The sequence below is a fragment of the Pseudophryne corroboree genome, chromosome 4, assembly GCF_028390025.1.
Source record: "Pseudophryne corroboree isolate aPseCor3 chromosome 4, aPseCor3.hap2, whole genome shotgun sequence".
Classification (NCBI taxonomy): Eukaryota; Metazoa; Chordata; class Amphibia; order Anura; family Myobatrachidae; genus Pseudophryne; species Pseudophryne corroboree.
In genome coordinates this window covers 380,591,383-380,614,836 of record NC_086447.1, presented here as the reverse complement: position 1 = coordinate 380,614,836, position 23,454 = coordinate 380,591,383, and positions in this window count along the sequence as shown.

Here is a 23,454-nt window from a genome sequence, read left to right as displayed (position 1 = left end):
AAAACTTACGCACAAAGGGGAACGATCGCATGCGCCTCTGGACATCCAGCTCCCGATTATCAGCAATGAGAACCGTTGAAGAGTGAGAGCTGGATGTGATCGGCTTGTCTATTTATGCCCCACACACAATACAATTCAATGGTCCCTACAATCTCATTGTTCATTGGACACAGGAATTCGTCTTCGCACTAAAACAAAAGGTCATAGGTTGGTTCATACAGGTGGGCTGTGACTACTTCCAACTGCTCAGGTGGGTGGGAAACTAGGTTTCCCGCCGCATGGATAAGTAAGTGCAAATAATAGTAAATGGACATAAACTTCTTATGTCCATAACTATTCGCACGAGCGATTAATCTGCTCCAAACCAACACCGGAATATTGCTAATTAAATACTCTTCCGATGGATACTAAACACCACTGTATAATCCTTGTCTGACCCCTTGTATCAGAAAAGGAGGGATCCCTCTGTTCATGAACATGCTACATTAACTAAACTTTCAGAATCTATCAAAGGGACCATGATCTACAAAATACATGATATGGTTAAAATATATATCGATTGAGTCGCCCGCTAGACGCATACAAACTCTACCGTAAATCTGCATATCGTGCGCCTGCGGGTGCCCGCGAAGGCGAGTATGCGCACGCACGGGAGAGCTCTTGCACGCGCAGCGGGGGCTCGCATGAGGTGCAAATATGGCAGTGTGCATAGTGATATTTTTCTGACTTTGACAGTCCACCCTTTGGCAGTCAAAATAACTGCCACTTCCTAAAACATTTCAAAACGAGAAAAATATATGTCAAGTGTAAATACATTTCCATGATTGGGTAGGGGAGGAGAGGAGGAGGTAGGAAAAGGGTATGACCTAGTGAGATAGCAGAAGCATGTGTGTATGAATCCATGTTTGGGGGGTCATGTATCATCGTGCCGTACGTGTTTTAAATCAAGCTTCGAGGTATTGCGAAGTATACATTCGAATTCCTTCTTATCCCGTGGTACGGGTCTGTGGATGGGCTGTCAAACTTTACCGAGCTCTCTTCGGCTTTTGGTTGCAACAAAATGGGGGAGCACATTTTAGTTGATGATACATGAATGGGGGAATATGTGAATGCTGATATCTGTGCCGGTATTCCCTATCGCCTATGTGTGTGCTTTACCTGAAGGTTGTAGAGATGAAGATAAGACACAATTATGGTAAATGCAGTGGTATTCTATGTCAGGTTAATGAACATTTGTCGGTTGAAGTCTTGTTCGGTGTCTGTTGAATGCAGTCTTCTTTGGGCTTTTGCCAATAGGTGTGTGCAAAAGCTTTGTCAATGTCCATAGACTTACAAAAGTGTTGGGCTAGCGTAATTTTAAAATTTCTAGGGAAACTGGGGGTCTATGGCATAGTTCATCAAATATCTGTGTATAAGGTTGTCAAAACTTCTTCTTTAATCCATCAGTTGTCTGTATACAGGATCATCAAATTCCTCGTCCAAGTGGGTCTTTTTACTTGGAGAAAACGGAAAAACAGGTGAAAGAAACGGACCGTATAATCGCATTTTCATCACATCATTGTCTCTACCGTTGGGTCATAAATCAAATCCATTGGAATTACAATTTCCTCACTCCTTAAACTCATTACCCTAGTACTTCGTTTGCACTTCATTAAAGCCTGACCGCATCTAAATATCAAGCCAATCGTTATGACAACACCTAAGATACATAGGAGAAACTTCCCTACATCCATTATGACTCCTTGAGCCCATTCTCCTAAACCAGAGAACCAATTTCGCGGGTTCAACCATGACACCCAACCAGTCAGCTCATTACCCACAGCAGCAAGGGTGAGATTGTGTCTCCTGCGAAATTCCCACTTTAATTGGAGAATATCGTCCATCTTTTGGTCTATGACCTCGACCGGGTCCTCGGTACTATTCGTTATATATGTGCAGCATTTCACGCCGTACTGCGTTGCCAGTGTGACACAATATCCGCCTGTCACTGCCGTGAGATAATTGAGAATCATTCTATGCTGAACCAGTTCTGTTTTATAAGCTTGAAGCTCTCTTCCAGTATACCTAAACGTGTCATCATACATTTCTGTAATATTGTCTAACAAATTTGCGAGCACAGATATGTATTTATAATTCAACACTCCTCTGGCGGTGCGAGTGATGTCTAACGCAAGTAGAAACTGAATCCCGGTGGATTCATGGATCATGTCAGAGGCCGGATGCTCTGTTCTTTCTATCAGGTGCCGTTTAACTACGTGCTCGTAGTGGGTGTGAGTATAAGGAGCTTGGGCAACACGGTGTATATCTTTCATTTTGGCATGTGATACAGTCATTACTTCAGGCAGTACTTTTCCAATATAACACAATCCTTCAGAGTTTGGGGCAAGCCACTTATACGCCTTCCTCCCGCATATGAAATATGCATCATCGGGGAGAACATATGGGACGGAGTAGGACATAACCATATTACACATCTTCCATGTGAAATCTCCTAACCCTAATTCTCCCATCTGTCTAGTACACGTATCAGTTTGTACGATATGTGCACAGTATCCTGGTGATACCTCTCCAACTCTCGTAATCCTACTTCCTAGGGTATACCTATATCGGAAAGATTTTCCTCTACTGGCTATGTGGCGTATAAGCTCTGTATCTGTTGGCATTCTATCTGCTCTATATGAAAAGGTCATGGTTTGGTTACTCCATGACACTTCCCAATTTCCCGGCTTTCGGGGATTGGAAATGTTAAAACATATTAGGGATCTATCCACATGATATTGGTGGAGCTTCAAACTAGGAGGACTGGAGATATTAAACCTCCTGTCCACCGGCCTCCCACCACTTAGCTCAAGTACCTCCCCTATCGTTGAAGGAAATGGTACTAGTCCTGATTTGCTATGACCTTGAGGTACTTGAGAGCATACCCAACAATCTGTTTGATTTAACACACTACCCACTAAGGAGTGATAGTCACTCAAGGGATGCCGGTCCATGTGGATATTAAAACTGGATTGGCATTTCTTGATGCACCCATCCTCAACTACATTGTCACAGAGCCTACAGATACAGTTTTCTTCAGCTAACAATCCTTCACAATTCCTTCTATGGTCAATGCTATCGGATCGTTTTCTGATACTCGCCTTTGCTTGTTGATTATGTTGTTCTCGGAAAACTACGCCTCCATCTCTGTCATCAGAACCCATTCCAGAACCTCTCTCGACCTCCATGGTACTCTCGCCGGAACAGACTGCTCTGGTCAACATCATGGTCAACAGGAAAATCCGGATCACAGTCTCTTGAGGCAAGTCCATCTTAGGAGGAAACGAAGAAGAATGAGAAGGGGGAAAAATTATTTGAGGGAGAGGGGATGGGAAGTGGAGAAAAACAATAAAAGGGAAACGGGGGATCGACAACTGCTTTTGATCTTGTGATTTTCAATGCTCAGGTGCCGCCTCAGTCCTCCTGGAACAGACACTCCAGTGATACAACTTCCTCTACCGTCTGCTCCTTATCACGGGACCTCTCTGGATCAGCAACCTTCTTACAATGGGACGAATGAACCCAAGTCTCTCTCTCGGCAACCTTCAATGCTGTAGTGCTAGTCAATAAGACTTGGTATGGTCCTTCCCATCTGTCAATAAGGCAACCTGAGCGTAGAAAATTCCGTATCATTACATAATCCCCAGGTTCAATGTCATGACAATTACTATCTGGTAAATCAGGAATCACCAACTTCAAATTATCATTTTGATTCCTTAGCTGTTTACTCATGTTAATCAGGTACTTTACAATCACTTCATTGTTACACTTCAAATCATCCTGAGGGTTAATCATAACATGCGGTTGTCGACCAAACAAGATTTCAAAGGGAGACAGATTAAGAGGGGACCTGGGAGTGGTTCTGATGCTGTATAGTACAATGGGTAAAGCTTCTGGCCATGTCAATCCTGTTTCTGCCATAACTTTGCTCAGTTTATTTTTAATAGTGCTGTTCACTCTTTCCACCTTCGCACTCGCCTGTGGACGGTATGGAGTGTGCAGCTTGCTATCAATTCCCATCAACTTACACATTCCTTGAAAGACATGACCTGTAAAATGGGTACCCCTATCACTTTCAATTATTCTAGGGATACCATATCTACATACAAATTCCTGCACAATTTTCTTAGCAGTAAACATAGCGGTATTTGTGGCCGCCGGAAATGCTTCGACCCAATTTGAGAACACATCTATACAAACAAGTACATATTTCAAATTTCGACAAGGGGGTAATTGGATAAAGTCAATCTGTATTACCTGAAAAGGTCCGCCTGTAGGTGGGATATGAGATGGTTCTGTTGGTATTGCCTTTCCGATATTCTTTCTCAAGCAGGTAAGGCATGACATTGCTCTCTTACCTGCATGGGATGAAAATCCTGGGGCGCACCAATATGCTCTTACCAACTTACACATTCCTTCCTTGCCCAGATGAGTCAGCCCATGTGCTGCCTCAGCTAAACATGGAAGATATGCTCTGGGGGCCACTGGTTTACCTTGTCCATCCGTCCAGAGTCCTGAGGACTCCTGGCCATATCATTTTGCCTTCCAGACTGCCTTTTCCTGTGTGGAACACAAATTTTGCATTTCACACAGCTTCTGTGTGTTGATGGTATTGAATACCATCAGTTGTGTGGTGTCTGTCTGTCTGGGGGTACCAGCTGCTAACTTAGCAGCTTCATCTGCTCGGCTGTTACCAAGTGATACTGGGTCCTGGCTATATGTGTGTGCTTTACACTTGATAACAGCCACTCTGTCGGGTTCCTGTATCGCTGTTAGAAGCCTTTTGATGTGAGCTGCATGCGCTACCGGTGTGCCAGCTGCTGTCATGAAATTTCTGAGGCGCCATAGGGCTCCGAAATCATGGACTACCCCGAATGCGTATCTAGAGTCGGTGTAGATATTGGCTGATTTGCCCTTAGCCAATTCACATGCTCTGGTTAGGGCGACCAGTTCAGCAACCTGGGCTGAGTGAGGTGGGCCTAGCGGTTCTGCTTCTATGGTGCCTTGGTCATCTACGACTGCGTATCCAGTACACAAGTCTCCCGAGTCTGACTGTCTGTGACAACTCCCGTCCGTGTAGAAGGTCAGATCTACATCTTCCAGTGGGTTGTCACTGATGTCAGGCCTTGCGGTGAAATTTTGGGTCAAATATTCCATACAATCATGTGTGTCCTCCTTTGTATTAAATTCTCCTTCCCCACCACTCTCATCCTCCACCCTTTGTGCCTGTCCAGGCACCCCTGGGAGATATGTTGCAGGATTTAATGCACTGCATCTCCTTATGGTGATGTTTACGGGGGCCATTAGTGCCAATTCCCATCTTGTAAACCGCGCTGATGAGACGTGCCTGGTTTGGGCAGAATTTAGCAAGGCTGACACTGCATGTGGTGTATGAATTGTGAGGTTGTGACCTAGCACTACATCTTCGCTTTTCGTTACTAGCAATGCTATTGCAGCAACGCTTCGCAAGCATGTGGGGAGGGATCGCGCTACCGTGTCTAGCTGAGCGCTGTAGTATGCTACTGGCCTGCTGGCATCACCGTGCTTTTGGGCTAGGACGCCTGCCGCGCAACCAGCACTTTCTGTTCCGTACAGCTCAAAGGGTTTCCCATAGTCTGGCATACCTAATGCTGGTGCCTGCGTTAGGCACTGTTTAAGTCTCTCAAATGCCATCTCGGACTCGTCTGTATGCGAAATCCGATCAGGCTTGTTTGAGGAAACCATCTCCTGCAAAGGTAATGCTAGAATGGAAAATCCTGGGATCCAGTTACGGCAATACCCACACATTCCTAAAAATGTTCTGATCTGTTGCTGGGTTTGTGGCAGAGTTATGTCTCTAATTGCTTGAATTCTATCAGCGGTCAGGTGTCTCAGTCCTTGTGTTAGACAGTGTCCCAAATATTTTACTTTAGTTTGGCATAATTGTAACTTGTCTTTGGAAACCTTGTGTCCTGTGTCTGAAAGATGAAACAGGAGCTGTTTCGTATCCTTCAGGGATGCTTCCACTGAATCAGAACACAGTAGTAGATCATCCACGTACTGTATTAATAATGATCCACACTCTGGTTGGAAAGACTGTAAACAATCATGCAAAGCCTGGGAAAATATACTTGGACTGTCTATGAAACCTTGTGGTAATCGAGTCCATGTGTATTGGACTCCTCTGTATGTGAATGCAAACAAATATTGGCTATCAGGATGCAGAGGTACCGAAAAGAAAGCGGAGCAGAGGTCAATAACAGTGAAAAATTTCGCAGTGGGAGGGATTTGCATAAGGATGACAGCTGGATTTGGCACTACGGGGAACTGACTCTCAACTATTTTGTTAATCCCCCTTAGATCCTGCACTAGCCGGTAACCCCTCCCCCCACTCTTTTTCACAGGGAAGATGGGACTATTGGCAGTGCTGGACGTTCTTACCAGAATGCCCTGTTGTAGCAAGCGCTCTATTACTGGGTATACTCCTAACTCCACCTCTGGCTTCAGAGGGTATTGTGGGATTTTTGGAGCTATCCTACCATCTTTTACTTGCACAACTACTGGAGCTACGTTTGCCATCAATCCAGTGTCTTGTCCGTCTTTAGTCCACAGTGACTCTGGTATCTGGGATGTCATTTCTTCTACTTGGGATGGAGTCCTATTTGTCATAATGGTATGTGACATTAATTTTGATGGGGAGTCTAACATGTCTCGTACTTCCTGAGCGTGATTCTCAGGTATGTCCAAGAATACACCTTCAGGAGTACAATAAATGACGCACCCCATTTTACACAATAAGTCTCTTCCCAGGAGATTCGTCGGTGCCGACGTAGCCAGCAAAAAGGAATGCTTGGTATGTAAAGGCCCTATTGTAATCTCGGCTGGTTTGCTAACAGGGTAATGCTGGACTACTCCCGTTACTCCTATGGCTGGAACTGTCTTACCAGTGGTTCTCATGCCCACTGTCGAATTTATCACTGATTTGGCCGCCCCCGTATCTACAAGAAAGTTTAATGATTTACCAGCTACATTAATTGCAATTTCGGGTTCACTACCAAGACTTGCAATCAATTTTACTGGCTGCAGATTACAGGTATGGCCACACCCCTATTGGGTATGGTGACCTCCCTGAATCCCGCTGGCAGCAACTACTTGTGAAGGGGTTAAATGGGAACTACCAGAGGCTTGCCAGTCTCTGTTCGGGGGGTATCTTTTTGTTTCCCCTGCATGTGGCTCATAACTCCGTTTCTGCGGACCCTGCTCCCAATGTCGTGTGTCGTGTCGTTGTCTAGGGGGTTGATAAGGCTTTTGTATGTTTCTCGATTTACAGTCTCATGCAAAGTGTCCCTCTCTATGACAGAAATAACAGGTTACCACATTTGACTTACCCACAGGGTTTGGTGATCTATACAAAGGCTGCCTTGTGGTCAGGGCCTGTATACTTACGGCCATTAACTTATCACCTTGTAATTCCCTGTGTCTGGTGATATTCCGATCGTGATCCACAGCTGCCTCTCTCAAAGTAGCCACCGACAGACCTCGCCAACATGGTTGCGTGGTCTGTACCCTTGTTTTTAATGCCTCTTTTAAACCATCCATTAGTACAGATACTGCTACTTCTCGATGGTTTATGTTTGTTTTAATGTCCTCTATGCCTGTGTATTTTGCCATATCTAATAATGAAAAAAAGACCAAAACCTAGCGCTGTGATTTATACAAATGTTTATACAGCTGCTCTCTAAGGGGCTATTGGTATACACGCCCCTAGTATAAAGCACAATGAAAGAAAACCAAGAGAGCGCTAATTCACATTTGATGTGGATTTTTTATTTATATTAAATGAAAAAAATAGCAATGTCTAAAACAATTATACTTATTGCCGGCCGGCAAAGACACTCTCATCACATAAAAAGCAATAATTCTAAAAGAGGATGACTCCTTTTGAAAAAGAATTTGCATGAATCTGTAATTATAACTATTTAAGTTCTGATCAGTAAATACTTCACAATTTATTCATAGACTGTAGATGTATTAAATTAAACATAGATACAATATTGGCTACATAGTTTAAGCAAAATCACTCCAGAGAAATAAAGCCTGTGTTGAGTAGCTATTTAGATTCTTGTTATAATGTGACAGTCCACGTAACAAAATGTAAAAAGATAATGACGGTATTCCTGGATATATTCATAAGAACAATGTATCACTTATGAGTTGGTATTCATATGAGCTATGATAATTGATATCAATTGTTTTGACTGGTAATCATTTGCTCTTACGTAAGTGCGTTTGTTGTGCCAAATCTCTTCAACAGATATTGGAATCAGTGATCCGTAGCATACACTGAATGATGTAGAATAAGCGTTTGTTTGTGTGTCATGACACTGAGGAAGCCGCCGATACTGAGGAGTAGGCGGAGAAACGCGTCTGTCTTTCATTGCCCGCACACTACAGCGGAAGAATCCACACCAGCCGATCGGTGTGAACCGACACCTGAGAAGGGAACCGTACAACCGGCTTAAATTCACGGACTCCGGATAAGGCTGCAGGTACAAGCCAGTACCACTAAAGGCCGGGAGGATGAACTTTCTTTTCCGTGAGAAATCCAAGTTCCACATCTAACAGGTGATCGGTGAGTTAATCAGCCGGGAGCACCATCACACGCACTGTGATTGTTTCAGAGACATTGCATGATATACAAACGCTTATTCTACATCATTCAGTGTATGCTACGGATCACTGATTCCAATATCTGTTGAAGAGATTTGGCACAACAAACGCACTTACGTAAGAGCAAATGATTACCAGTCAAAACAATTGATATCAATTATCATAGCTCATATGAATACCAACTCATAAGTGATACATTGTTCTTATGAATATATCCAGGAATACCGTCATTATCTTTTTACATTTTGTTACGTGGACTGTCACATTATAACAAGAATCTAAATAGCTACTCAACACAGGCTTTATTTCTCTGGAGTGATTTTGCTTAAACTATGTAGCAAATATTGTATCTATGTTTAATTTAATACATCTACAGTCTATGAATAAATTGTGAAGTATTTACTGATCAGAACTTAAATAGTTATAATTACAGATTCATGCAAATTCTTTTTCAAAAGGAGTCATCCTGTTTTAGAATTATTGCTTTTTATGTGATGAGAGTGTCTTTGCCGGCCGGCAATAAGTATAATTGTTTTAGACATTGCTATTTTTTTCATTTAATATAAATAAAAAATCCACATCAAATGTGAATTAGCGCTCTCTTGGTTTTCTTTCATATCTAATAATGCCCTGTGGAAATATTCTGCAGCAGTTTCTGACTCTTTTTGTTTAATGGAGAAAATCTTGTTCCATTTAACTACAGCTGGGAAATACTCCTTTAACTGTAAACTTATCCTTTTTACATTGTCTTTGTTGTACACATCTGTAAGAGGTACATCCTGATCCAATCCACAGTCAGCTAAAAATTCAGCAGAGTCGACATTGGAGGGTAAACAAGCCCTCAGCAATACCTGCCAGTCTTTGTTATTGGGCTCTAAAGTGTTCCCTAGGTCTCTGATGTATTTCTGGCTAGCAACTAGATCTTTTCTAGGATCAGGGAATTCAGACACTATGGTTCTTAATTCCATTCGGGAAAACGGGCTGTACATGGCAATGTTCCAGATAGGAGTGACTCCTGTAGTGTCCGTTTTCCCATTTGGAACTGCTATTACCCTCACGGGAGCAAGTTTAATAACATAATTCTGTGTAGATTCTACAGCCTGTGGTGAAATGGTTTCAGCATAGTGTATGGTGCCGTACTTACCCGTTGATACGACCTCACCTGTCCCTCCGCTAGGGGGCTTTGTTACTAATCTTATGGGTTGGGCCGTGCCTACTGTTGTTTCTGATATGGTGGCTGCTAGAGAGAGTGCTGATATTGTTGCCGATTCGTCCTCTTGATCACACTCCTGGGGAAAGTTCAAAACAGGGTACAACTTGCACGGGTTAATACTTGCATTGGTTAACTTATTAACATTTACACAGTTGCTAAGTGTTTGTTTGTTACACCCTAATGCGTCATTCTCCGCAACCGATTTCTCTCCTGATATGTATGGTGGCGGCGGTGCCGTGGCTATCAGTTTCCTGATAGGGTTAGATCCCGCCGCCTGAGCCAATCCTCTCTGTATTTCACCCTCCTGTTGCCATAACTGCAAATAATCATAATGTTTGATTCGTCTCTTTGTTGAGTTAATGAGACATATCCTCCTCCTTAGATTTTGTAATACTTCTGGGCTAAAGCTTCCTACTCTTGGGAACTTCTCCCCGTCATGCACAGTCATTCTCTCCCATTCATCACATAAAACCTCTGTGTGTGAACCGTATTTTTCACACATTACGTACCTTGCCGACCCGATTGGTCGGTTTACTGAATCAACCCGAACCGAGGTTGATCGCCCCCTACCTGAACAATTGGCCCCCATAACTTGCAGGTGTTGCTTTCACCACCTCTGACCTTCAATCAGGGTCTTCAGCGAACCCTTACAAAAACCAAAATGTTCACGATAGGCTGACGGTGGCGGTTTACCGAGTACCCCACTCACTCGCCCACGCCGACCAATACGACCTACACACTGCCCTAGTGCTGGCGTACTCGACCCAGGGCCCCTATGAACCTTCGTTTACTGGAACATGTGAGTGTGTTCTGCAGAGCATTGACCCTTTCCAGTAACTGTTGGCTGTTGGATAATTCCTGAGTGACCAGCGAACTTCCCTTCAGAAAATAAAAAATTACACAAATCACGTCAGAATGTACAAATAGTGTTTGTGACCCATTTCGTACACAAATGGTACTGGTCAGATTTACTAATGCACACAATTACGTGCGGTACAATCGTTCAGCACATAAGCAACTAATCTTATGTGCGGAGCGACCAGTGGAATCGAAAATTGCGGCTGCGAATTCCTTCAGCATGAGCTTTATTGGCCTATATGGGTTCTGCACCAACCCCCTGGGTTGTGCTCTCTTCTCTATTTATAGCGGACTTCCTAGTCTGCTGTACCTGGACCTCCTGGTCAATTCCGGACCTCCTGGTCTGTGCTACAATAGACCTCCTGGTCTGCTGTACTCTAATTCTCAGATTTTATGTTTAACAAAGGATGCCTCCCTTGCCACCATGCACGTCACTTACATGTATGTACCCTGCGAGAACTCGACTTCCTGTGGTTCAACCTCAAAAATTGTATAAACTTATATATGCAAACACTCACTCACCACATGTACACTTTTGTGTACAGACGCTAACAATGTTAAACCTTTATAACTATACCATAAAACAGTGTATTATGCAGTAACCCTTGGTGTAGTGATAAGATGAGAATGCAACACTTAGTAAGCGGGTTTACGCAAAAGCTGTTTGAGCGATAGAGACGCTCCTATTACCTCCTGAAATATAATGAACACACAATACCTGTCTAAGGGTCTAACGCCTTTTAAGGAAATGAATGAACGTTCAAAAGAATAATACAATACAAGTCATACACTACCAATATAACATAGACTACCTAACTAGATAACTACACATGAAATACAATATCAGTACAATAACTATATAAGAGAAACGAGAGAGAGAGAGAAGAGAGAGAGAGAGATGAGAGAGAGAGAGATAAGAGAGAGAGAGATATGGCTCAAAATAACAAGAAAGACAATATGATTGCGGAGAAAAACTTACGCACAAAGGGGAACGATCGCATGCGCCTCTGGACATCCAGCTCCCGATTATCAGCAATGAGAACCGTTGAAGAGTGAGAGCTGGATGTGATCGGCTTGTCTATTTATGCCCCACACACAATACAATTCAATGGTCCCTACAATCTCATTGTTCATTGGACACAGGAATTCGTCTTCGCACTAAAACAAAAGGTCATAGGTTGGTTCATACTGGTGGGCTGTGACTACTTCCAACTGCTCAGGTGGGTGGGAAACTAGGTTTCCCGCCGCATGGATAAGTAAGTGCAAATAATAGTAAATGGACATAAACTTCTTATGTCCATAACTATTCGCACGAGCGATTAATCTGCTCCAAACCAACACCGGAATATTGCTAATTAAATACTCTTCCGATGGATACTAAACACCACTGTATAATCCTTGTCTGACCCCTGGTATCAGAAAAGGAGGGATCCCTCTGTTCATGAACATGCTACATTAACTAAACTTTCAGAATCTATCAAAGGGACCATGATCTACAAAATACATTATATGGTTAAAATATATATCGATTGAGTCGCCCGCTAGACGCATACAAACCCTACCGTAAATCCGCATATCGTGCGCCTGCGGGTGCCCGCGAAGGCGAGTATGCGCACGCACGGGAGAGCTCTTGCACGCGCAGCGGGGGCTCGCATGAGGTGCAAATATGGCAGTGTGCATAGTGATATTTTTCTGACTTTGACATTACATATGCTAATTTAGCGGCGCTGACGTCACTTCCGGTGACGCTCACACCTACGGCTGGAGACTACATTATTATACATTTGCTCCTCGGGCATATCTTAGATAACACTAGATGATTAAAACGTGCCACTGAAGGTCCAATGTGCCCTGTCCTAGCCGTTTTCACCACGACCGGGTTGAAACAGGAAGTGACGCGTACGAGCTGAGATGCGTCACTTCCGGTACCGGTGTAGCGTCGCAAACGGGACTTCTGCGCACAGATGGCAACTTCAACAAGCCGTCTGTGCACTATACAGTAGTGCACTTGGGATTTACCCACTACATCACCAATGTAATAGGCTTATTAAAGCCTGTTTAAAGCTTGTGTGCAATTTACACGGAGGAAGGAAGTGACGCGACCGGGTAGGTCGCATCACTTCCGGTTTGTAAAATACATGATTGGCATTGTTTTTAATCATTTCTGCTGCCTCCTTGTAATGTATTAAGCATCCCACCTAACCACCAATGATATTATTATGAGATATAAATATGTTTCTTTATTTATTTATATTGTTTTATTTACTTTCGTTTCTTTGGATGTGACATCACTTCCGGTCCCGGAAGTGCACTGAACCGGAAATGGAGGGTCAAACTGACATAGTCAGCTATAAATTCACCATGATCAGGACTGCACTCTTATCTCCTGAGGAAGCCCTGACTGGCGAAACGCGTTGAGAAATCTGAGCAGAACTATTACCTAGCTGCTAAGCTACTTTTTGACTTTTTAAAAGCATCTTTGTTTTGAATGTTTGGATGATGTTTTATAGCCTTGTATCTTGAATAAACCACTTTTTTTATGGTCATTTGACCGATATCATGAAGACCCTGGTATACTTGATCTGGTGAAGGACATCTAGACACAAGACCATTGTGTGTTTTTGCTGATTATCCTCTTGAATCTGGTACGCTTACCTGGGTGCCTGTGGGGTTATCATTGTTAACCAGAGGTATTACGCTATGCAGCGATTTCTGTTTTTCTGATTTACAGATGGTGAGAAACATCTTGAATGGTATCTTGCTAGACGTGTTATAAAGGTTTCATCCGGTATGCATTTTTATTTGAGTGTCATCATACACGTTAAAAAAACTTACCACACCATAGGCGCTTGTTCTTCTTCATCCTTTTTGCTACAGAAGGAGCGGTATTTAGTAGACAGGCAGTTTTGGCAGCAGCCAAGTCAGCCACTATCTTATTTAAGTCCTCCCCAAACAGAATATCTCCCTTGAAAGGGAGTACCTCCAGGATTTTTCTAGAGTCCAGATCCACAGACCAGGATCTCAGCCACAATATCCGGCGAGCCAGGACTGACGTAGTAGAGGCCTTGGCTGCTAGGATACCGGCATCCGAAGCCGCCTCTTTAATATAGTGAGAAGCTGTGACAATATATGACAAGCATTGTCTAGCATGGTCAGAGGAGATTTCAGTATCTAATTCCAAGGCCCACGCTTCAATAGCCTCGGCAGCCCATGTAGCTGCAATAGTGGGCCTTTGCGCAGCACCCGTGAGGGTGTAAATCGCTTTCAGACAACCCTCCACACGCTTATCCGTAGGCTCTTTTAGAGACGTGACGGTAGTGACAGGCAGAGCTGAGGAAACCACCATCCTGGCCACATGTGAGTCCACTGGAGGAGGCATTTCCCAATTCTTAGACAGCTCAGGCACGAGGGGATAGCGAGCCAGCATCTTCTTGTGAGGCACAAACTTCATACCCGGGTTTTCCCAGGGTTCCTGACGTATATACACTAGGTGGTCAGAGTGAGGTAAAACATGTTTAACCACCTTCTGATGCTTGAACCTATCTGGTTTCTTAGGAGGGACGGATGGCTCGGGATCATCCGTAATCTGTAGAATTAATTTAATAGCCTCCAAAAGATCAGGAACATCCACATGTGAACTACCCTCCCCATCATCCGTATCTGAGTCAGAACCTGTGGGTTCAGTATACGTGCCACCTTCATCAGACGAGGTGTCAGTGACAGCAGTGGATTGTGAGGAGACAAGCGCTCGCTTAGAGGACCCCTTGGACTTAGGCAAGCGATGGTCAGACTTTTTAGTAGTCAGGGACTGGTTCAACTTCTTAAACTGAGCAGATAAATCATCCGCCCATGGCTGGTTAGCTTCAGGGACCACATACGGTTGTACCGGCATTGGGGGTCCCATATGGGTTGTTAGTTTATGAACTAGCGTATGCAGAAGCGTGGAAAAAGTGGCCCACGGTGGGTCAGTATGTGCCTCCGTTGCCACAATCCCACTGGGGGGCAAGGAGCCCCCAGAACCAGAGCCCACAGCTGTTATATTCTCCTCATATGGGTCTGTGGCTTCAGCAACACCATCAGTGTGTTCAGCCCCAGAACCGTTACCCTCAGAAGCAGCCATGATATAACTTGCAGTATGAGGTAACACAGTACAATTATCAGCAGCACTATGTCTCTAAACCCAAACCCCTGCGCAGTGTAGTCAGCACTAGCAGAGATAAAGGAGAGACATGGTGACTAAATCACAGAGAAAAATACGTAATACAGTATATCTTTGTGAAAATCCTATATTAAATAAAACCTGACGCACCAAGCCCCCTCAGGTTATAGGGATAGCAGGTTGAGTGAAAGACACGAAATGGACACCACTCAGCTATCAAATGCACGCACAGATAGTCACAGTTTGTACAATGCAGAGGTTATTACTGACAATAATACTGCACTGGACTAGCTTACACAGCTATATAACAAATGATAAAACAGTACACATTAAGAACTGGATGTATATCACAGGGTAATTGTACTAGAAAACCCTGACTAAATGCACTCTTTCTTACTAACACTGACTAAAAAAGGCAGGTAGAATACTTAAGTGTCATGTAAAGTAGTGATGAGCACCGGAAATTTTTCGGGTTTTGTGTTTTGGTTTTGGGTTCGGTTCCGCGGCCGTGTTTTGGGTTCGAACGCGTTTTGGCAAAACCTCACCGAATTTTTTTTTGTCGGATTCGGGTGTGTTTTGGATTCGGGTGTTTTTTTCAAAAAACCCTAAAAAACAGCTTAAATCATAGAATTTGGGGTTCATTTTGATCCCAAAGTATTATTAACCTCAATAACCATAATTTCCACTCATTTTCAGTCTATTCTGAACACCTCACACCTCACAATATTATTTTTAGTCCTAAAATTTGCACCAAGGTCGCTGGATGGCTAAGCTAAGCGACCCAAGTGGCCGACACAAACACCTGGCCCATCTAGGAGTGGCACTGCAGTGTCACGCAGGATGGCCCTTCCAAAAAACACTCCCCAAACAGCACATGACGCAAAGAAAAAAAGAGGCGCAATGAGGTAAGCTAAGCGACCCTAGTGGCCGATACAAACACCTGGCCCATCTAGGAGTGGCACTGCAGTGTCACGCAGGATGGCCCTTCCAAAAAACACTCCCCAAACAGCAGCACATGACGCAAAGAAGAAAAAAAAGAGGCGCAATGAGGTAGCTGTGTGAGTAAGCTAAGCGACCCTAGTGGCCGACACAAACACCTGGCCCATCTAGGAGTGGCACTGCAGTGTCACGCAGGATGGCCCTTCCAAAAAACACCCCCCAAACAGCACATGACGCAAAGAAAAATGAAAGAAAAAAGAGGTGCAAGATGGAATTGTCCTTGGGCCCTCCCACCAACCCTTATGTTGTATAAACAGGACATGCACACTTTAACCAACCCATCATTTCAGTGACAGGGTCTGCCACACGACTGTGACTGAAATGACGGGTTGTTTTGGACCCCCACAAAAAAAGAAGCAATTAATCTCTCCTTGCACAAACTGGCTCTACAGATGCAAGATGTCCACCTCATCATCATCCTCCGATATATCACCGTGTACATCCCCCTCCTCACAGATTATCAATTCGTCCCCACTGGAATCCACCATCTCAGCTCCCTGTGTACTTTGTGGAGGCAATTGCTGCTGGTCAATGTCTCCACGGAGGAATTGATTATAATTCATTTTAATGAACATCATCTTCTCCACATTTTCTGGATGTAACCTCGTACGCCGATTGCTGACAAGGTGAGCGGCGGCACTAAACACTCTTTCGGAGTACACACTTGTGGGAGGGCAACTTAGGTAGAATAAAGCCAGTTTGTGCAAGGGCCTCCAAATTGCCTCTTTTTCCTGCCAGTATAAGTACGGACTGTCTGACGTGCCTACTTGGATGCGGTCACTCATATAATCCTCCACCATTCTTTCAATGGGGAGAAAATCATATGCAGTGACAGTAGACGACATGTCCGTAATCGTTGTCAGGTCCTTCAGTCCGGACCAGATGTCAGCATCAGCAGTCGCTCCAGACTGCCCTGCATCACCGCCAGCGGGTGGGCTCGGAATTCTGAGCCTTTTCCTCGCACCAACAGTTGCGGGAGAATGTGAAGGAGGAGATGTTGACAGGTCGCGTTCCGCTTGACTTGACAATTTTGTCACCAGCAGTTCTTTGAACCCCAGCAGACTTGTGTCTGCCGGAAAGAGAGATCCAAGGTAGGTTTTAAATCTAGGATCGAGCACGGTGGCCAAAATGTAGTGCTCTGATTTCAGCAGATTGACCACCCGTGAATCCTTGTTAAGCGAATTAAGGGCTCCATCCACAAGTCCCACATGCCTAGCGGAATCGCTCTGTGTTAGCTCCTCCTTCAATGTCTCCAGCTTCTTCTGCAAAAGCCTGATGAGGGGAATGACCTGACTCAGGCTGGCAGTGTCTGAACTGACTTCACGTGTGGCAAGTTCAAAAGGTTGCAGAACCTTGCACAACGTTGAAATCATTCTCCACTGCGCTTGAGACAGGTGCATTCCACCTCCTATATCGTGCTCAGTTGTATAGGCTTGAATGGCCTTTTGCTGCTCCTCCAACCTCTGAAGCATATAGAGGGTTGAATTCCACCTCGTTACCACTTCTTGCTTCAGATGATGGCAGGGCAGGTTCAGGCGTTTTTGGTGGTGCTCCAGTCTTCTGTACGTGGTGCCTGTACGCCGAAAGTGTCCCGCAATTCTTCTGGCCACCGACAGCATCTCTTGCACGCCCCTCTCGTTTTTTAAATAATTCTGCACCACCAAATTCAAGGTATGTGCAAAACATGGGACGTGCTGGAATTTGCCCATATTTAATGCACACACAATATTGCTGGCGTTGTCCGATGCCACAAATCCACAGGAGAGTCCAATTGGGGTAAGCCATTCTGCGATGATCTTCCTCAGTTGCCGTAAGTGGTTTTTAGCTGTGTGCGTATTCTGGAAAGCGGTGATACAAAGCGTAGCCTGCCTAGGAAAGAGTTGGCGTTTGCGAGATGCTGCTACCTGTGCCGCCGCTGCTGTTCTTGCGGCGGGAGTCCATACATCTACCCAGTGGGCTGTCACAGTCATATAGTCCTGAGCCTGCCCTGCTCCACTTGTCCACATGTCCGTGGTTAAGTGGACATTGGGTACAACTGCATTTTTTAGGACACTGGTGAGTCTTTTTCTGAGGTCTGTGTACATTTTCGGTATCGCCTGCCTAGAGAAATGGAACCTAGATGGTATTTGGTACCGGGGACACAGTACCTCCAACAAGTCTCTAGTTGCCTCTGCAGTAATGATGGATACCGGAACCACGTTTCTCACCGCACAGGATGCCAAGGCCTCAGTTATCCGCTTTGCAGCAGGATGACTGCTGTGATATTTCATCTTCCTCGCAAAGGACTGTTGGACAGTCAATTGCTTGGTGGAAGTAGTAAAAGTGGTCTTACGAGTACGACTTTCCCTCTGGGATGACCATCGACTCCCAGCAGCAACAACAGCAGCGCCAGCAGCAGTAGGCGTTACACGCAAGGATGCATCGGAGGAATCCCAGGCAGGAGAGGACTCGTCATAATTGCCAGTGACATGGCCTGCAGGACTATTGGCATTCCTGGGGAAGGAGGAAATTGACACTGAGGGAGTTGGTGGGGTGGTTTGCGTGAGCTTGGTTACAAGAGGAAGGGATTTACTGGTCAGTGGACTGCTTCCGCTGTCGCCCAAAGTTTTTGAACTTGTCACTGACTTATGATGAATGCGCTGCAGGTGACGTATAAGGGAGGATGTTCCGAGGTGGTTAACGTCCTTACCCCTACTTATTACAACTTGACAACGACAACACGGCTTGACAAATGTTGTCCGCATTTCTGTTGAAATACTTCCACACCGAAGAGCTGATTTTTTTGGTATTTTCACCAGGCATGTCAATGGCCCTATTGCTCCCACGGACAACAGGTGTCTCCCCGGGTGCCTGACTTAAACAAACCACCTCACCATCAGAATCCTCCTGGTCAATTTCCTCCCCAGCGCCAGCAACACCCATATCCTCCTCATCCTGGTGTACTTCAACACTGACATCTTCAATCTGACTATCAGGAACTGGACTGCGGGTGCTCCTTCCAGCACTTGCAGGGGGCGTGCAAATGGTGGAAGGCGCATGCTCTTCACGTCCAGTGTTGGGAAGGTCAGGCATCGCAAACGACACAATTGGACTCTCCTTGTGGATTTGTGATTTCGAAGAACGCACAGTTCTTTGCTGTGCTTTTGCCAGCTTGAGTCTTTTCATTTTTCTAGCGAGAGGCTGAGTGCTTCCATCCTCATGTGAAGCTGAACCACTAGCCATGAACATAGGCCAGGGCCTCAGCCGTTCCTTGCCACTCCGTGTGGTAAATGGCATATTGGCAAGTTTACGCTTCTCCTCTGACAATTTTATTTTAGATTTTTGAGTCCTTTTTTTACTGATATTTGGTGTTTTGGATTTTACATGCTCTGTACTATGACATTGGGCATCGGCCTTGGCAGACGACGTTGCTGGCATTTCATCGTCTCGGCCATGACTAGTGGCAGCAGCTTCAGCACGAGGTGGAAGTCGATCTTGATCTTTCCCTACTTTTGGAACCTCAACATTTTTGTTCTCCATATTTTAATAGGCACAACTAAAAGGCACCTCAGGTAAACAATGGAGATGGATGGATACTAGTATACTTATGGATGGACGAGCGACTGCCGACACAGAGGTAGCTACAGCCGTGGACTACCGTACTGCGTCTGCTGCTAATATAGACTGGATGATAATTATATAAAAAAATATATATATATCACTACTGCAGCCGGACAGGTATATATTATATAATGACGGACCTGCTGGACACTGTCAGCAGCACTGCAGACTCCTAAAGTAAGCTACTAGTAGTATCAAGAAGAAAGAAAAAAAAATACCACAGGTAGGTGGTATACAATTATGGATGGACGAGCGACTGCCGACACAGAGGTAGCTACAGCCGTGGACTACCGTACTGCGTCTGCTGCTAATATAGACTGGATGATAATGATATAAAAAATATATATATATATCACTACTGCAGCCGGACAGGTATATATTATATAATGACGGACCTGCTGGACACTGTCAGCAGCACTGCAGACTCCTAAAGTAAGCTACTAGTAGTATCAAGAAGATAGAAAGAAAAAAAAACACCACAGGTAGGTGGTATACAATTATGGATGGACGAGCGACTGCCGACACAGAGGTAGCTACAGCCGTGGACTACCGTACTGCGTCTGCTGCTAATATAGACTGGATGATAATGATATAAAAAATATGTATATATATCACTACTGCAGCCGGACAGGTATATATTATATAATGACGGACCTGCTGGACACTGTCAGCAGCACTGCAGACTCCTAAAGTAAGCTACTAGTAGTATCAAGAAGATAGAAAAAAAAAAAAAACACCACAGGTAGGTGGTATACAATTATGGATGGACGAGCGACTGCCGACACAGAGGTAGCTACAGCCGTGGACTACCGTACTGTGTCTGCTGCTAATATAGACTGGATGATAATGATATAAAAAATATATATATATATCACTACTGCAGCCGGACAGGTATATATTATATAATGACGGACCTGCTGGACACTGTCAGCAGCACTGCAGACTCCTAAAGTAAGCTACTAGTAGTATCAAGAAGATAGAGAAAAAAAAACACCACAGGTAGGTGGTATGCAATTATGGATGGACGAGCGACTGCCGACACAGAGGTAGCTACAGCCGTGGACTACCGTACTGCGTCTGCTGCTAATATAGACTGGATGATAATGATGTAAAAAATATATATATATATCACTACTGCAGCCGGACAGGTATATATTATATAATGACGGACCTGCTGGACACTGTCAGCAGCACTGCAGACTCCTAAAGTAAGCTACTTATAGTATCAAGAAGATAGAAAAAGAAAAAAAACACCACAGGTAGGTGGTATACAATTATGGATGGACGAGCGACTGCCGACACAGAGGTAGCTACAGCCGTGGACTACCGTACTGCGTCTGCTGCTAATATAGACTGGATGATAATGATATAAAAAATATATATATATCACTACTGCAGCCGGACAGGTATATATTATATAATTAATGACGGACCTGCTGGACACTGTCAGCAGAATGCGTTTATAGAATAAAAACACCACACGACGAGTGTTTAACTTTTTCAGGCAGACAATCACAATATACTGGTGGTCAGACAGTGGTCACTGGTCAGTCACACTGGCAGTGGCACTCTGGCAGCAAAAGTGTGCACTGTTAAATAATATGTACTCCTGCTACTGCTCCCCAGTCTCCCCCACAATTAAGCTGTGTGAGCACTGAGCACTCAGCACAGTCAGATATACATAGATGATGCAGCACACTGGGGCTGAGCACAGATATGGTATACTGTTACTGTGTCACTGTGTATCGTTTTTTTTCAGGCAGAGAACGGATTATATTAAATAATAATATAATAAAAAAACTGCACTGGTGGTCACTGGTCAGTCACTAGTAAACTCTGCACTCTCTGAGTACTCCTAAGCTCCAGTAAATCAAGTGTCTCACTCTCACTCTCTCTCTTCTAATCTAAATGGAGAGGACGCCAGCCACGTCCTCTCCCTATGAATCTCAATGCACGTGTGAAAATGGCGGCGACGCGCGGCTCCTTATATAGAATCCGAGTCTCGCGATAGAATACCAGCCTCGCGAGAATCCGACAGCGGGATGACGTTCGGGCGCGCTCGGGTTAGCCGAGCAAGGCGGGAAGATCCGAGTCTGCCTCGGATCCGTGTAAAAAGGCTGAAGTTCGGGGGCATTCGGATTCCGAGGAACCGAACCTGCTCATCACTAATGTAAAGTCACAGCACTGACAACCAGGTGGCTTAACATAGGAGGATTTGCCCAAGCAGTCCCAGGAACAATGAGCTGATGGATAATGGCACCACAGACACTGACAGGGAGTGAGGAAAAGACAGATATGCAGCTCCAGGGCCGGAACACTTACTAGAAATGGTGCCCTGGGGCTGGGGGAGGGGCTTCAGGTCTAAGCCTTATCCCCTCTGCTGGCAAAACCACCGGGTACTGTGGGCGATATAAGAATTAGTTTAGATAGAAAACCTGACCTGCGCCCATGCCCTGGTGATCTAGTGGGATCGCCTGTATCGACAGTGTCCACCGCCAGCGCAAAAGCTTTTCTTAGGGCTGCCTGGAGCAGCCCCTCTGTTCAGTGCCTGCTTACTGCAGCACCAACTTACAAAACTGAGCTCCTGTGCAGGGAGGCGGGGTTATAGAGGAGGCGGCGCTGTGCATTCTGGGAACAGTCAAAGCTTTGAGCCTGTTGGTGCCTCTGATCAAGATCCTACTCTACACCCCATTGTCCATTCCTTGTGGAGCCCAGTGTACCCCGCAGCAGAAACAGGAACTGAATAGTCTGAAGTGATCGCAAGCGCTGAGTAGGTCTGAAGCTACTCTGAAATTGCACAAAATTATTTTGTAGCCGCTCTGCGATCCTTTCGTTCACACTTCTGCTAAGCCAAAATACACTCCCAGTGGGAGGAGACATAGCGTTTGCATGGCTGCTAAAAACTGCTAGCGAGCGAACAACTCGGAATGACCACCATAGAGTGGCTTCTCCTCTTCACTACTTTCCACCCTAGCTGCATCCCACGCTTGTTTGTTTACCTTCTGTTTATCTGCAGCTGAATACTAATGGGAATCTATCAGAACTATTAAAATGTTGCTCCACTTAGATGCCCATTAGCAGCAGCAGTCAAATTTCAGCTCGCAGCCCTGGAGACTGCGAGCTGAAATTTGAAAAAAATTAGCGGTTTGGACGATCAAACAGAACTTTTCCCCAGTGCATCCATTAGTTTAGATGGGGTCTGTCACTTTACGCGGCTAAACCCTGTCTAACCTGATGCGTCAAGTGCCATAATTAAAGTGCACCCAGAACCTCTTGTTTCACATTTTTTCCTCACCTTGATGTCCACTTCCACCCTCTCCACAATTTCCCTTCCTCCTTTTCTGTATTAGTTAATGTGACAGGCATAGCCAATACTGGTTACTGTAAATCAGAAGTACTGTACCATGGACAAATAGAAGTGTCATCATGTCCAACACAACATAATTAAACCTAAGGATATCAGTCAAGCACAGAGGCATCACCGGGTTTGGTTACATCGAGTGCGCACTCTGCATTATTCTCCCAAAGCTGGAGGTACTACCGCCCAGAAAATGGGCATGGCTTAATAAATAGTGCACATGGCCTTGCTGGGATCTCTATTCCATTAATCTGGTGATGTATCCAGCATCACCCTGAGACTGGGATGTGTGTAATGCCGGCTATTCAGAATCCAGGTGCCACAGAAGAATATCACACTGCAGCACATGGCTCCTGTCACTGTAGAAGAGCCGGCACTTTGATGTCACCCCTTCCGAGGGTGACTCCCAGGTGCATGCTGTACCCCCTGTACCCAGCTTGTGACGCCACTGGTTAAGCACAATTTTCTAATTTGAATTAATTTGGCTTAAAGGATCAATATTAAACTTTGGTTACATTATGTGTCTTATTCATCTTGCCCAAACTAATAGAGGTTTGAGACATTGATGGTTAGGGTTTC